Source organism: Ahaetulla prasina, chromosome 1, assembly GCF_028640845.1.
Source record: "Ahaetulla prasina isolate Xishuangbanna chromosome 1, ASM2864084v1, whole genome shotgun sequence".
NCBI classification, from domain to species: Eukaryota; Metazoa; Chordata; class Lepidosauria; order Squamata; family Colubridae; genus Ahaetulla; species Ahaetulla prasina.
The window spans coordinates 141,317,171-141,331,372 of NC_080539.1; positions in this window are offsets into that span (position 1 = coordinate 141,317,171).

Genomic DNA, 14,202 nt, shown 5'->3' on the forward strand with positions numbered 1-14,202 from the left:
TTTGATAGATTAATCTCAAAAATCACTGTTCTCCTCTAACAGCTGATCACTCTTTATTTTTGTTTCTTTGTGACGTCTTTATGTTCTCTTTTCGACAGCCTATCTTCACTTTAGCTCCTTCCATTCTATGGTCACTTCCAAGGTTAAAACAATGGGTGACAGTACAATTGCAGAATATGGTATTGCAGGTCCAATTGGCAAGAGAAAGCTCAAGACCTTATTGATTGGAAACCTGCGGAAGAAGCTTTCATCCTGCAGTGGATAATCAATGGCTAAAATGATAATGATGATGATAATGATGATGATGAAATCAGTATTGATCTACTAGCCTCTGTTCTATTATTTATGATTCGGGATGTTCTTTCCAGAATTGGTGCCTGTGTTTCAAATGTCCTCTTCTTGTTGGGATAGATTTATAATAACAGATTGTTATTTCTTTGTAAGTGTACTAAAAAGCAGAGACATCACCCTGCCAACGAAAGTGCATATAGTCAAGGCTATGGTTTTCCCAGTTGCAATGTATGGCTGTGAAAGTTGGACCATAAGAAAGGCTGAGCGCCAAAGAATTGAGGCCTTTGAACTCTGGTGCTGGAGAAGACTCCTGTGAGTCCCTTGGACTGCAAGGCGATCAAACCGATCAGTCCTAGAGGAGATCAACCCTGACTGCTCTTTAGAAGGCCAGATCCTGAAGATGAAACTGAAATACTTTGGCCACCTAATGAGAAGGAAGGACTCACTGGAGAAGAGCCTAATGCGGGGAAAGATTGAGGGCAAAAGAAGAACAGGACGACAGAAAATGAGGTGGCTGGATGGAGTCACTGAAGCAGTCACAGTGATCTTAAATGGACTCTGGGGGATGGTAGAGGACAGGAAGGCCTGGAGGAACGTTGTCCATGGGCTGCGATGGGTTGGACACGACTTCGAAACTAACAACATTTCTTTGTAAGGATAAACATCTTTTCTTCAAGCTGTTGTTAGTAAAGCTGACTTTTGCAATTGACCAGTGGTGATTTTGTCACTGCCCATGGTGTCCAAGAGGTGCTCCAGATTGCACCCAAGGTTTCTCTTATTATTGGTTACTACTTTTGTCTTCTTTTGCCACAGTTGTTCTATTTCTATTTGCAGGTCTTTGATTTTGTTATCTTTCCCAGTCTTGACAATTGGCTTGTTATATGGCAGGGGCCTGTCTTTTTGAAGTCCAAACTCCCAGAACACTTCAGCTTCTTCATTTTCTATGCCTTTACCTTATGGTCGCAACCAGTTCTTCCAGGCAGGCAAATCGTATTTCTTGTAGATCTTGCAGTGCATCCATGTTGCTACTTTGTCATGCCGTTCTTTGTAGTAGTTTGTGTGATCTTCTTTGGTTGAGCTGTATACTGTTGGCTTGTTTGGCAGTTCCTTCACTGGGGTGTTGTTTACTTCTTGATTGATGGTTTGATGTTAACCTTGATGTTTAATCAATCTCATCTGAATGTTGATTGCCAGTTTGGTTCCCTTTTTTGACTTGATTGAAATCTCAGAAAAAAGAAAACTGGAAAAAATCAGAGATAATTTTTTTTCTTAAATTTTTTTTTTGGGCATGACTCCTATGTAAAACTCCTGTGAAACAACAGCCTCTCATTATGATTATTTCACTTTTTCTGCATAAACATAGCATCTCATCTTTATCTATATTGGTTGAAGGGTTTGAATAGGTGTACCTGGCAACTTATCTCCTCTTCCTCCTCCCTTGCCTTCATCTCTTGTTGCCTCAGCCTCTCTATTGCTTTTGGGACATCAGGAGTAAACTGGAAAAGCCCTGGAAAAAATATATATATCAAAATAACAAGTACTTGTAAAGTAAAACTTTGCATGAAATCAGTTGTTTTCATGTTTAAAAGGCAAAGATTTAAAATGCATAAAGTTAAAATAATACTCACTTTCTTCCATTTCTTTGAGTTTCTTTTTTATTTCGTTGTTTTCCTCCACAATACGTGCTATATTGCTGGCAAGCATTTTATTTTCTTCTTCCAGCTAAAATTCAGAAATGAGAAGAAGCATACATCAGTGATAGAATACAAACAAGCAGACCAAAAGAGAAGCTTAAGACAGGATTGTAAGGGAATCAAATGACTTACAGCTGTTATTCTGGCATTTTTTTCAGCCAGCTCCTCCTGATGCCTTGCTGTTACTTCATGGATGTGCTCCCTCCGTTTTCTTTGCTGCTCGCGGTATTTTCGCAGACACACCTGGCAAAAGAAGACATTTGAACACCTTTGAGCAGAGGAGGTGAATTTACTAAGTAAATCATAGTGTGATATTGTCTCTAGACTCTATTGCTATTAAAGAAAAAACTACAAAGCTGTCCTCACTAACCACTGTTAAGCAACAATCCTCATGACATCACCTGAAGTTGGAGATTTTGCAGTATCCTTCCCCTGCCATGCCCACCAAGCTACACCCACAGAACCAGTAGTTAAAAAAATTGGATTTCGCCACTGGGTCAGAGGCTCAGATCTTCCAATCTCTAGTTTAGTGTAAGGTGACTCTGGGCCTCCTGACTACTAATTGTATGGATTTTAGGCAGCTGTTTGTAAATTGTCAAGAATTCATATGGAGTCAGTGGTACAAAAATACTATTAAAACAAGCCAGTCAGTGCCAGCTTCTATCCATCTTTCCTCTGATATGGTTCTGAACCGATTATCATAGGAGACGTTGGTACTGTTCTGGAAGTATCCTGTGGATGTGTTTAAATTGAAAATATTAACACAATTCACCAAAAACCCTGAAAGAGGTTGTGCAAGTATTTTTAAAAATAATCAGGTTAAAAAGTTATTCTAAAATAATTTTACTTATCCCTAGGTTCCTTTGATTCCTATTTTATTTCATTTTTGAATTTTAATGTCATGTATCTGTCGTATTATCTGTCATTTTACCTTTTTGAATCCTAAATCCTAGAGTCAGGCATGCAAGTTGACAAGTAAATAAATAAAATTGAAGATCTCTTACCTCAAAGAGGGCCTTGCCTGCATAATACAGGAATAACTCCATCATGGAAAGAAAGTAAACCTAAGATAAACTACTCCTAACTAATTAAACAAATATATTACATATGATAAATAAAGATAAATATAAAGTTATAAATAAAGATATAAATACAGAGTTTGTAAATAGGTATATGAAGTAAATAGATGAATAAATAAACAAATAAATATTATAAAATAAAACAAATCTATGTAAATAAAGTGAAATAAAAACAGAAGAAATTAATCAACCAATCCTCAGTAACCAATCCTCAGTAATTACTCTCAGTAACTACTCAGTAAGCACCCACGCAGACCTAAAAGCTCTGGTGAATAGTTTTCACTCAGCCCACCCAAAAGTTTTAAGTTTACTTCTTCTTTGTGAGGTCATGCACCTGTCAGCAGTATTATGAGGCGTGACCTCATGAAAGAAAAGCAGAGCAAATTGATTAGCTGAATGAATGATACTCAGTATTTTATCTATTTTTCAATATTGGTAGAAATGTAAATACAAAATCCTGCTGATGTATTTAGTGGAATCAGAGGATGAAGTAACAAGAAAAATGCAACAGAAAAATTAGTGTCTCTGAAGAAATCAGGGAGATGTCTGGAGAAATACGCACAATTGAGAGTGAAAAAGTGGTGAATGAGCAGAACTGGAGAGATTTCTGTCTTTGGGAGAATAAATTACGCTGTAGATGTTGCTCCACCAAAGTTCAAGAAATACACAGTATTTTAACTTAATCATTCAGCAACAGCCCTTTATTATCTGGCCTGAGCTGTCGGTATACACAGAGGTAGTCCTCAACTTATGACCACAATTGAGCCCAAAATTGATCTTCCAAAAAAACCCTTATCAAGGTTAGGTGACCGGGGCAGAGTCTGATGGAAGAGGCACCTGAAGGAGTTGTGGGGGAGAGTTTGGGAAACATAGTTTTCCCAGAAAGAGATCATGGTCAAGAGCTCGCACAACCCAGAACAGGATGGTGGAGCAGGAAAGAGGATCAGGTTAGGGTAGCCATACACCAGATTCTCTCAGGGTATCTCTAGTAGTTAGAAGGTTATAGTTCGAGATTGGCAGGGTTCTATCTATTAGGTGTAGTAAATAAAAGACTGAAGTCAATTGGATTTCACTGTGTCATTTCTGGGCTTGGGCCTGACACTGTGGTTCCCTGGAGCCACAAACCTATCTAAATCGTTCCATTATTGAAGCACGGGGACATTTTTAGTTCTTACAACTATGAGAACTCCAATATTTTAGGATATTTATTATGGTCTTTTACATCTGTATTTGCTATTTTTATAATTCTTTTAAAAATATATATTCTGCCTGCTTAGAGTCACCTTGGGTGAGATGGGCAGCTATATAAATTTTGTTAGAAATTGACAAGTTATGTAGTTTCCCCTCTAGTCTGCTATTTGAGCGGGAAAAGTTCTCAAACCTGATTGGCTGAGCCTTCTGATAGCTCCCTATAAAAGGGCAGGCTGTCAGAGAGGCTAGCTGCTGGATTGTACATAGTTGCTGAATAAAGACGAACTGTCTGAAGCCTGTCTCCAGTATCCTCATTCTCCCAACTTAACAAATTTGATAAATAGTTAAGTAGGTAAATAAATAAATTGTTTATGTCACTTGATTTTTCATAGGTTAGGAAGTTAGGAAGTTTTGCTTTGCTTTTCCCTTTTCACAGAGTTTTTTTCTGATCTCATTACCGTATAGCGTAAGCCTGAGCCCTGCTTTTCACGTTGGGTTTTGCTTGTTTTTGCTGTTGACCCTGAATAACCTGGGAACAGATACTCTAAATATTAAGTCTTCTACTTAACAAGTGATCCCAACTGAGCATAAATATGTGACAACATTTCTAGCTCCAAGTTGGCCTATGGAGTCCTTGGAGCTCTCCAAGCTTCGTTATTTGCTTACAGATGGTTCCTTACTCAACTTGGTAACTTCATTGCTAGAATGGAGCTGGATTTGCTCCCTGTTTACATACAGCAACTTACCCTGCCAGGGTTGGTGGAGCTGTAATTTTGTCTTTGGTAGCTTTTCATTCGGACTTCTTTGTGGAGCACAATAAAATGCATGGGAAAATAGCATTGCCAATGAAAATTAATCTAGGGTAAAGTTTAGGATTAATCTTGTGGTAGGGTATAAAAAGGAAGGAAAGAGAAGGAAAAGCTAGGCGAGGCAAAGAAAAGGGTCAGGATCAGAAGTAGTTGGTTACAATTATAAATAAGGTGGTTTGGGTTAGATAATTGGAGGAACTTCCTGAGCTGTCACTTAGTGGAATTGGCTGCTGTAGAAGCAGAGGTTCCCTCTTATGAATTTTAGTATAGAATATTCTGTTCTATTTTATTCTGTTCTGTTACTCCTATTCTATTCTATTCTATTCTATTCTATTCTATTCTATTCTATTCTATTCTATTCTATTCTATTCTGTAACTCTACTCTACTCTACTCTACTCAACTCAACTCAACTCAACTCAACTCAACTCAACTCTACCCTACCCTACCCTACCCTACCCTACTCTCCCTTCAAGCCCACTACCATGTATAAAAAAGCAGTGGAATCTTTAGTGCTATCTGAAGGTCTTGAAAAGCCTGCTCCTAGAATGTTTATTGAGCTTATTTGTACTTTCAATATATCTATTTACCGTTTGTAATCTCTCTCTTTCTCGCTTTCTCTCACCCATGAGTTTTTCAGCTTAGATTTCAAAAAAGATTATCATTCAAGTGAATGACAATCCCAGCACTTATTCATTCCTCCTCACATTATTGCCAGAAAGGATTAGCCCTCCTTATAAATGTTACTCACATTGCCGAAATATAGGAGTTAGATGTTAATCTAAGTCAGCACACAACTCCATTCAGTTCCATATTGATTCCAACAGGGCATCTTCAAAATGGTGTGCATAGCTACGGCTTCAAAATGGTGTGAACTTCAATCAATGTTCAATGTCCTTCTAACATGCATATCTCTCTCTCTCTCTCTCTCTCTCTCTCTCTCACACACACACACACACACACACACACACACACACACACACACACAGTGAAAAAGGGTGGGGCTTCAATTGCCTGGTCTTACCTGCCATTTTGGCATAGATGATCCCAGGATGTCCTGCTCCCAACCCCCTACCAGGGGTGTCAAACTGACGGCCTATGGGACGGATGTGTCACACGTAGGCCATGCCCACCCCAGCTCCACAAATGGGGAAAACATCACAAAATGTCATTTGATGGCAGTGTGATACATGTTTGACACCCATGCCCTACCTGAAGGTCCGGGGGTTCAAACGAAAAATTTCTACAAAGCCTGCACTGTATACCTGAATTACAGCCTCTCTCTCCCTTGGTGTGTCTTTCTTTGAGTCAAAGGAAAACCAGATTTGGGAACATTTAAGGGAAAATGATAAATAGCCTTCACAGTATGGACATGTGTGGATCCTTTATTGCAACCCAATAAATAACATACAGCAGAGCCACAAGGTTAGGAATCTGTTAATTAAATTCTTCCATCTGCATCATCTGAGGATCATTGAACCTGATCCGTCTTACCCATGGAGTAAGGATACATTTTTCCCAGGAGAACTTTTGTGTTTAATTTTGCTATAAATGGATAAATTATTTCTCCCCCCTCATTGGAAATCATGAGCTTACCCTTAAAGATGTTAAATAAAATCGATAGAAAACCCTTCCAGAGCAGTTTGTTGTGTTTTCTTTCTTTTTTGTTTTTAATAAAAGGCTTGGGAGAAAATTTAAGGAATGAGTTGTAGGAGAGAAGCAATGGAATATTTTCTTTTCCCTTAACCCAATTCTCATTTCTTCCTCAATTTCAAGTTGTTTAAATAGGAGGCAAAATGTGTCAGCCTTCAAGGTACTTCAGAAAAGAAGCACCAATTCTGAGTATTAACACTTAACGCTACTCATTTATTTAAAAATAAATTGAATGCAATGGGGAGCATATGTTGCAAAACCAGCACTAAACACAAGAATCAAGTAGGGCTGAATGAAGGTTGATCGGATACTAAAATGAGTGGCTGGATACCTGGAGGAAGATCTAATGTAGGGGTGTCAAACTTCCAGTGTCATGTTATCATCACGTGATGTATTGTGACTTTTTCCCCCTTCGCTAAATCAGAAGTAGGTATGGCCAGTGTGTGATGCATCTGGTCTGTGGGCCGTGAATTTGACACCCCTGATCTAATGGGTTGAAAAAACGAAGAAGATCTAGAAACTTGTGGTTAGGTTGAATCTGCAAGAAAAGAAAAGTGAGAAATTTGAAAAACAAAAAATGATATATAAAACAGCATATGGATGTAATGGAAGTAAGTAGTGCTATTGTAAATTAGACAGTTTTATTTCTTATCCTTTTCCTTATCTTAATTTATTATTTTGTCTTAATAATTATTTTCTACAATATGAGTAAGTAATGTAAGTAAGTACAAAAGTAATGGATGATGGGTAAGTATGTCTATATGTAGTTCTCGCTACAATATCTATGTTATTTCTTTTTGCTAGAATAACATGTAGGGTTAATTTTAAGATACCAGAAAACCTACTGGTGACTTTCTGATTCTGCAGACAATGCCAAAGTCATTTTCTAAATAATAAGAACTTGCTGTTTTTTAATCTTTCTCCTATCTCTCAACGTTTCTGCCAACATCGGCCAGATTTTCTTGGCACAAACTGGCTTTAAGCATGAATGTGAGTGAAGTCAATACAATTCCTGAAGGGAAGATATTTACAGAGGATGAGATCATTATTATTATTATTATTTATTTGATTTTTATACCGCCCTTCTCCCGAAGGACTCAGGGCGGTATACAGGCAAAAGTAAAAACAGACAATACAATATACAATTTAAAATGCAAATTAAAAAACTTATTATAATTGGCCTAAAACTTTAAAATATATAAAAAACTAAAACCCCATTTAAAAATTAGTAGTAGAAAATTTAAAATCAATAAAATTTAAGCCAGCCCCGCACGAATGAAAAGATATGTCTTCAGTTCGCGGCGAAAGGTCCGAAGGTCAGGTATTTGGCGTAAACCCGGGGGAAGCTCGTTCCAGAGTGTGGGAGCCCCCACAGAGAAGGCCCTTCCCCTGGGGGCCGCCAGCCGACATTGCTTGGCGGACGGCACCCTGAGAAGTCCCTCTCTGTGAGAGTGTACGGGTCGGTGGGAGGCATGTGGTAACAGCAGGCGGTCCCGTAAGTACCCAGGCCCTAAGCCATGGAGCGCTTTAAAGGTCGTAACCAAAACCTTAAAGTGCACCCGAAAGGCCACAGGTAGCCAGTGCAGTCTGCGCAGGAGCGGTGTTACACGGGAGCTACGTGAAGCTCCCTGTATCACCCGCGCAGCTGCATTCTGGACTAACTGAAGCCTCCGAGTGCACCTCAAGGGGAGCCCCATGTAGAGAGCATTACAATAATCCAAGCGAGAGGTAACGAGCGCATGAGTGACTGTGCAGAAGGCATCCCGATCAAGGAAGGGGCGCAACTGCCGAACCAGGCGAACCTGGTGGAAGGCCCTCCTGGAGACGGCCGTCAAATGATCTTCAAACGACAGCCGTTCATCCAGGAGGACACCTAAGTTGCGCACCCTATCCTTTGGGGCCAATAACTCGCCTCCAACAGTCAGCTGCGGCTGCAGCTGACTGAATCGGGATGCCGGCATCCACAGCCACTCCGTCTTGGAGGGATTAAGCTTGGGCCTGTTTCTCCCCATCCAGACCCGTACGGCTTCCAAACACCGGGACAGCACTTCAACAACTTCATTGGGGTGGCCCGGGGTGGAAAAGTACAGCTGGGTGTCATCAGCGTACAGCTGGTATCTCACCCCGAAGCCACTGATGATCTCACCCAACGGCTTCATATAGATGTTGAACAGAAGGGGCGAGAGGATCGACCCCTGCGGCACCCCACAAGTGAGGCACCTTGCGGTCGACCTCTGCCCCCCTGTCAACACCGTCTGCGACCGGTCGGAGAGATAGGAGGAGAACCACCGATACACGGTGCCTCCCACTCCCAATCCCCCCAACCGGCGCAGCAAGATACCATGGTCGATGGTATCAAAAGCCGCTGAGAGGTCTAATAGGACCAGGGCAGAGGAATAACCCCTGTCCCTGGCCCTCCAGAGATCATCCACCAATGCGACCAAAGCTGTCTCCGTGCTGTATCCGGGTCGGAAGCTGGACTGGAATGGGTCTAGATAGACGGCTTCATCCAGGTATTGGGGTAGCTGTCGCGCCACAGCACTCTCTACAACCTTTGCAACGAAGCGAAGGTTGGAGACTGGACGATAATTACCCAAAATAGCTGGGTCCAGGGAGGGCTTCTTGAGGAGGGGTCTCACCACCGCCTCTTTCAAGGTGGCAGGGAAAACCCCTTCCAACAAAGAAGCGTTGATAATCCTCTGGAGCCAGCCTCGTGTCACCTCCTGAGTGGCCAGTACCAGCCAGGAAGGACACGGGTCCAGTAAACATGTAGTGGTATGAAGCCTCCCCAACAACCTGTCCACGTCCTAGGGAGCCACAGGGTCAAACTCATCCCAAACAGACTCGACAAGACGTGCCTCCTCTCCCTCGCTTGGATCATCCCAATTTCGGTCCAGACCATCCCGGAGCTGAGCGATTTTGTCGTATAGATAACCACTAAACTCCTCGGCACGTCCCTGCAAAGGGTCATCCTGCACCTCCTGATGAAGGAGGGAGCAGGTCACCCGAAACAGGGTGGCCGGGCGGTTATCTGCCGACGCAATGAGGGTGGAGGCGTAGGAACGCCTCGCCTCCCTCATTGCCACTAGGTAGATCCTAGAATAGGACCTAACTAGTGTCCGATCAGCTTCGGAACGACTGGACCTCCAGGTGCTCTCTAGGCGTCTTCTCCGGCGTTTCATCTCCCTCAGCCCCTCGGAGAACCAAGGGGCCGGACGAGATCTGCGCCGGGTCAGAGGCCGCAAAGGCACGACACGGTCCAAGGCCCCAGCTGCGGCCTGTTCCCAGGCCACGACTAGTTCCTCAGTCGTGCCGTGGGCCAGATCCTCAGGGAATGGCCCAAGCTCCGTCAGGAACCTTTCGGGGTCCATCAGGCGCTTGGGACGAAACCAACGTATAGGTTCATCAACATCAACATCATTGTCATCATTATCACCTTCATCATCAGATGAGTTTCACACAAAAAAGAGCACATAGCAACCCCCCCCCCAAAAAAACAATTTGGGAATATCAAGTGTGCCTTTAGAGCTCCTAGCATTTTCTTCAAAGAGATTTATAGATGCCTTAAGAAATTTGTTCTCCATATTATGTTCTGCATCATGTGACAAATTGTTAACATCCAAACATTTAGGCAGCAGCCTTTCTGCGGAAGGGGTCTGTGTTATTCCACCTTTTTCTTTTGTGATCTAATTCAGTAAGAAATGATGCAATTGGACGATAGTACAGTACAATGTGGTTCAGCTATGTTTCTTATTGTATCAGCACTTCCTCGTGTGGCAATTATGTGGTATGACAAACCTTGAGAAAAACCTACCCAGCAAGCCTGAGGACTTACTTACAACCTGCATGAACTATTTGGGTTCCATTAGGGGAGTGTTTTTCAATCCTGTTAACTTTAAGGTGTGTAGACTTCAATTCCCAGCACTCCTCAATCAGCAGGCTGGCTGGGGTATTCTGAGAGTTGAAGTCCACTCATCTTAAAGTTGACAACGCTGCTCTGGGGCAATAGAACAATTACTACAGTTTGTCAACTTTTACCAATTTTTCTTCCCTGGACCTCCAAAAACAGGTCTTTTTCCAATAAATTCAAAACGTGAATTCTTTGTACCGAACCCACTCTGAGCTAAGAAATCCTAATATGCTTCCTTATTTTTTGTGCTTGTTGCATCTGGGTTTAGCTTACCGATCCCTCCTAAAACTCACTTGGTTTGCTATCTGATCTCCAAAATCTAGATCAATTTAATGCCTTCTTTATAGATATTAATGCACAGGGTGTCCTTAAAGCCATAAAATGAGGCAAAACTCACTTAACAAATTTCTCACTTAACATAAATTTGGGGCTAAGTAAATGAAGAACTACCTGAAATTAAATCTAGAACATATCAAAAACAAAACTTAGCTATAGAAATTAAAAAACAAAACCAAGACAGGTACCTCGAGAGGCAGCTGAGACTGACAGTACACCGAAAGGAACACTTTTAACCTGTTTATGGACTTACAATAAGGTGAGATCTGTATGTACTTCTAGATTCATACTCAAAAGATTTATCTCAGCCATACTGCACAAATGGGAATTTTCCCACGAATGAGAATTTTCAATTGGCCCTTTAAATTAAAAGAGGCCTCTAATGGTGTTTAAAGGCAACCCCTACACTACTTCAGACAAATGATCATCCAATCTCTTCTTTAAAACTGCCAGTGCTGGAGCATTTACAGTACAACTTCTGCAGGCAAGTTGTCCCACTGATTAATTGTTCTGTCAGGAAATTTACAGGGGCTCCTACAAAAACGAGGGAGTCAATCTCTTTTCCAAAGCACCAAAAGGCACAGCAAGAAACAATGAATGGAAACTAACCAAAGAGAGAAGCAGCCTATGACTAAGGAGAAATTTCCTAAGGGTGAGACCAATCGACCAATGAAATAGCTTGCCTTCAGAAGTTGTGGGTGCTCCATCACTAGATGCTTTCAAAAAAGAGTGAGGGAAGTACATCCCAAAAGGACAGTGCTAGGAACCACTAAAACAATGCAAACTTAAATCAGCCATTCCCCTTTTTTAAAAAAGTCAACCCCAAAGCAAAAGCAGCTGAGAGGGAAACTAAGAGCAGCTGCTCAGGTTAATTGAAAGCCTGAGCATGCTGCCAAAAGCCATTAGCCACGTCTATTAGTCTATGTTCTCTATGTTCTAAATTGGGTGCTTCACAGCAGAAGCAATACAGCTGGCTGGACCACACATGCATTAAATTCACAGCCTGTATGATAAAGCTGCATCATTGTCCCCTCCTGTACCTTTCACCCCAGGAAGAAACAAGTAGCCAACACTGCAACAGCTATAAAAGGTCTTGGGAAACTCCAGGGACTATCAGCTGATCACAGACGTGTTACTTAATGCTCTTTATAATGAAAATGTTCGTAATCTTGTCCTTCTTCCTGAAGGGAAGAGGTTAATCATATCCCTAGATGGGTGATTGATAGATTTCCCTACCCTAATCCAGTCAGTTTCTGTAGTTTATTGACTTCATTCAGCATCTATCGGCTACATTCCAGCTGCAACTGTTAACTGGAGCTATTAACTGAAGGGAGAGAGAAGGGGGGAAAAACCCCCCTTTCTTGCACTTTATTTTTAACCGGTTCTCCAAACTGCCTAAGCAATTTACTAACAGTCTGGGCGAACCGGTGAAAACCAGCTGAATTTCACTTGTCATCCTGTTTAAGAGACAAAGGAAACTTACTTTCTTTTTCTTTTTTCTTTCTTTCTCTTCCTTCCTTCCTTCCTTCCTTCTTCCCTCCCTCTCCCTCCCTCCTGCTTCCTACTCTTCAAAATGGAGCTTTTCTGGAAGTGAGGTTTTTAAGTGTTTTTGTATTGTTTCAAAAATCTAATTAAATGGAACGAAGGTCTGCTACCATTTACTGTCAGCCGGGCAAAACCCACAATGCATTCAAGGCGACAACATTCTAATTTTCTTTTTAATAGGACCTCCTGCCACTTAATTGGTCAGAATTCTCCCCAGTACTTGGCTGGTATTAAAAAGCACATCCTGGAATAGCACATTCTGATGGATTCATATTTCCAACACCTTTTTTTTTCACATTGGGAAAATATTATGAGAATAAATTAAAAGCAGTTTCTACTGTTGGCATGATGCTCCAATTGAGCTGAGAGGAACTTCTCTTTTTCTGCTTCTTTTTACTACCAGTAACATTTTAATATAATTTAGAGCTCATACATCTGTTATCAAATGTGGTCATTTTCTCCAGATGTAAATTATTAATAATGGAAACATTTAAGAAAATGTCAAATTTATAGACACAGCAGAATTAAAATGTAGTTTCTTGGCTTTGCAGGCAAGTGGCAACTATCACGTCAAAGTTTCAACAGCCTGTCTCCAACAATGAGAGAATAGTTTTCTTTTTTTTCTGCCTCGATGTGTATTGTGCTGAATATTTCTTCTGCACCTTTCTCACCAACTGGAGGTGTGCTTTTGTTCTCAGGACTGTAGAAGATGAGCAGGCAGTGCTGGGGGTCAGAGTTAAACATTTTTTTTTTGGTGTCACCTGCAAAATCATGGAATCAACCATAAACCAATCCATTACCCTGTACTTAGAAACTAACAATCTACTCTCTAACAAGCAATTTGGCTTTAGAAAATAATTGTCCTGCAACCTGCAACTATTACACTGCAAAAACATATGGACTTCAAAACTCGACCAGGGCAGATCAATAGATGCAACTGATATAAACTTCTGTAAAGCCTTCGATTCAGTGGTACACAACAAGCTACTTCTAAAACTAAAATCTTATGCCATTTCCGGATTCCTGCATAAGTGGATAGCTGCGTTCCTATCAAACAGGCAGCAAATACTCAAAATAGGGAACGCCCTATCAAACGCACCTGTTAACAGCGGTGTCCCCCAAGGCAGTGTTTTAGGACTCACACTCTTTATACTTTATATAAATGACCTTTACTATCATATTATAAGCAACTGTGTTCCCTTTGCGGATGATGTTAAACTATTCATGTATTGGCAGAGCATTGGTTTTGTATAGCACATGTATTCTTCATGCATGTGTATGTATGTATTTATCTGTGTGTATATGTGTGCCTATGTAAAATAATTAGATCTAGATTAGAAAATTTAGATACATGCTTTTCTTGGACTACTGGATTTTCTTTAAGACAGGCAAAGAAACAATTTGTTATAACTTTGTCAGCAAATTGGAGTCAATCATCTAGATTCTTTTTAGGTGACATTGATTTAATATTACAAATTTTCCCCAGGGGATTTTCATCCAAAGAACCTTAGCCACGAAGCCAAAGCAATTGTTAAATAATCAGTTACTTTTCATTTTAGCCACAAATATTAAAGGAAAAAAACACAGTATTGCCACACTCAAGTGAAATAATAAAATATGATCTGACATCTGGGGTTGCTGAGGCTTCCCTTCCCAATTATATCGAGTAATGTAAACCAGTTCAATCTGTGTTGCA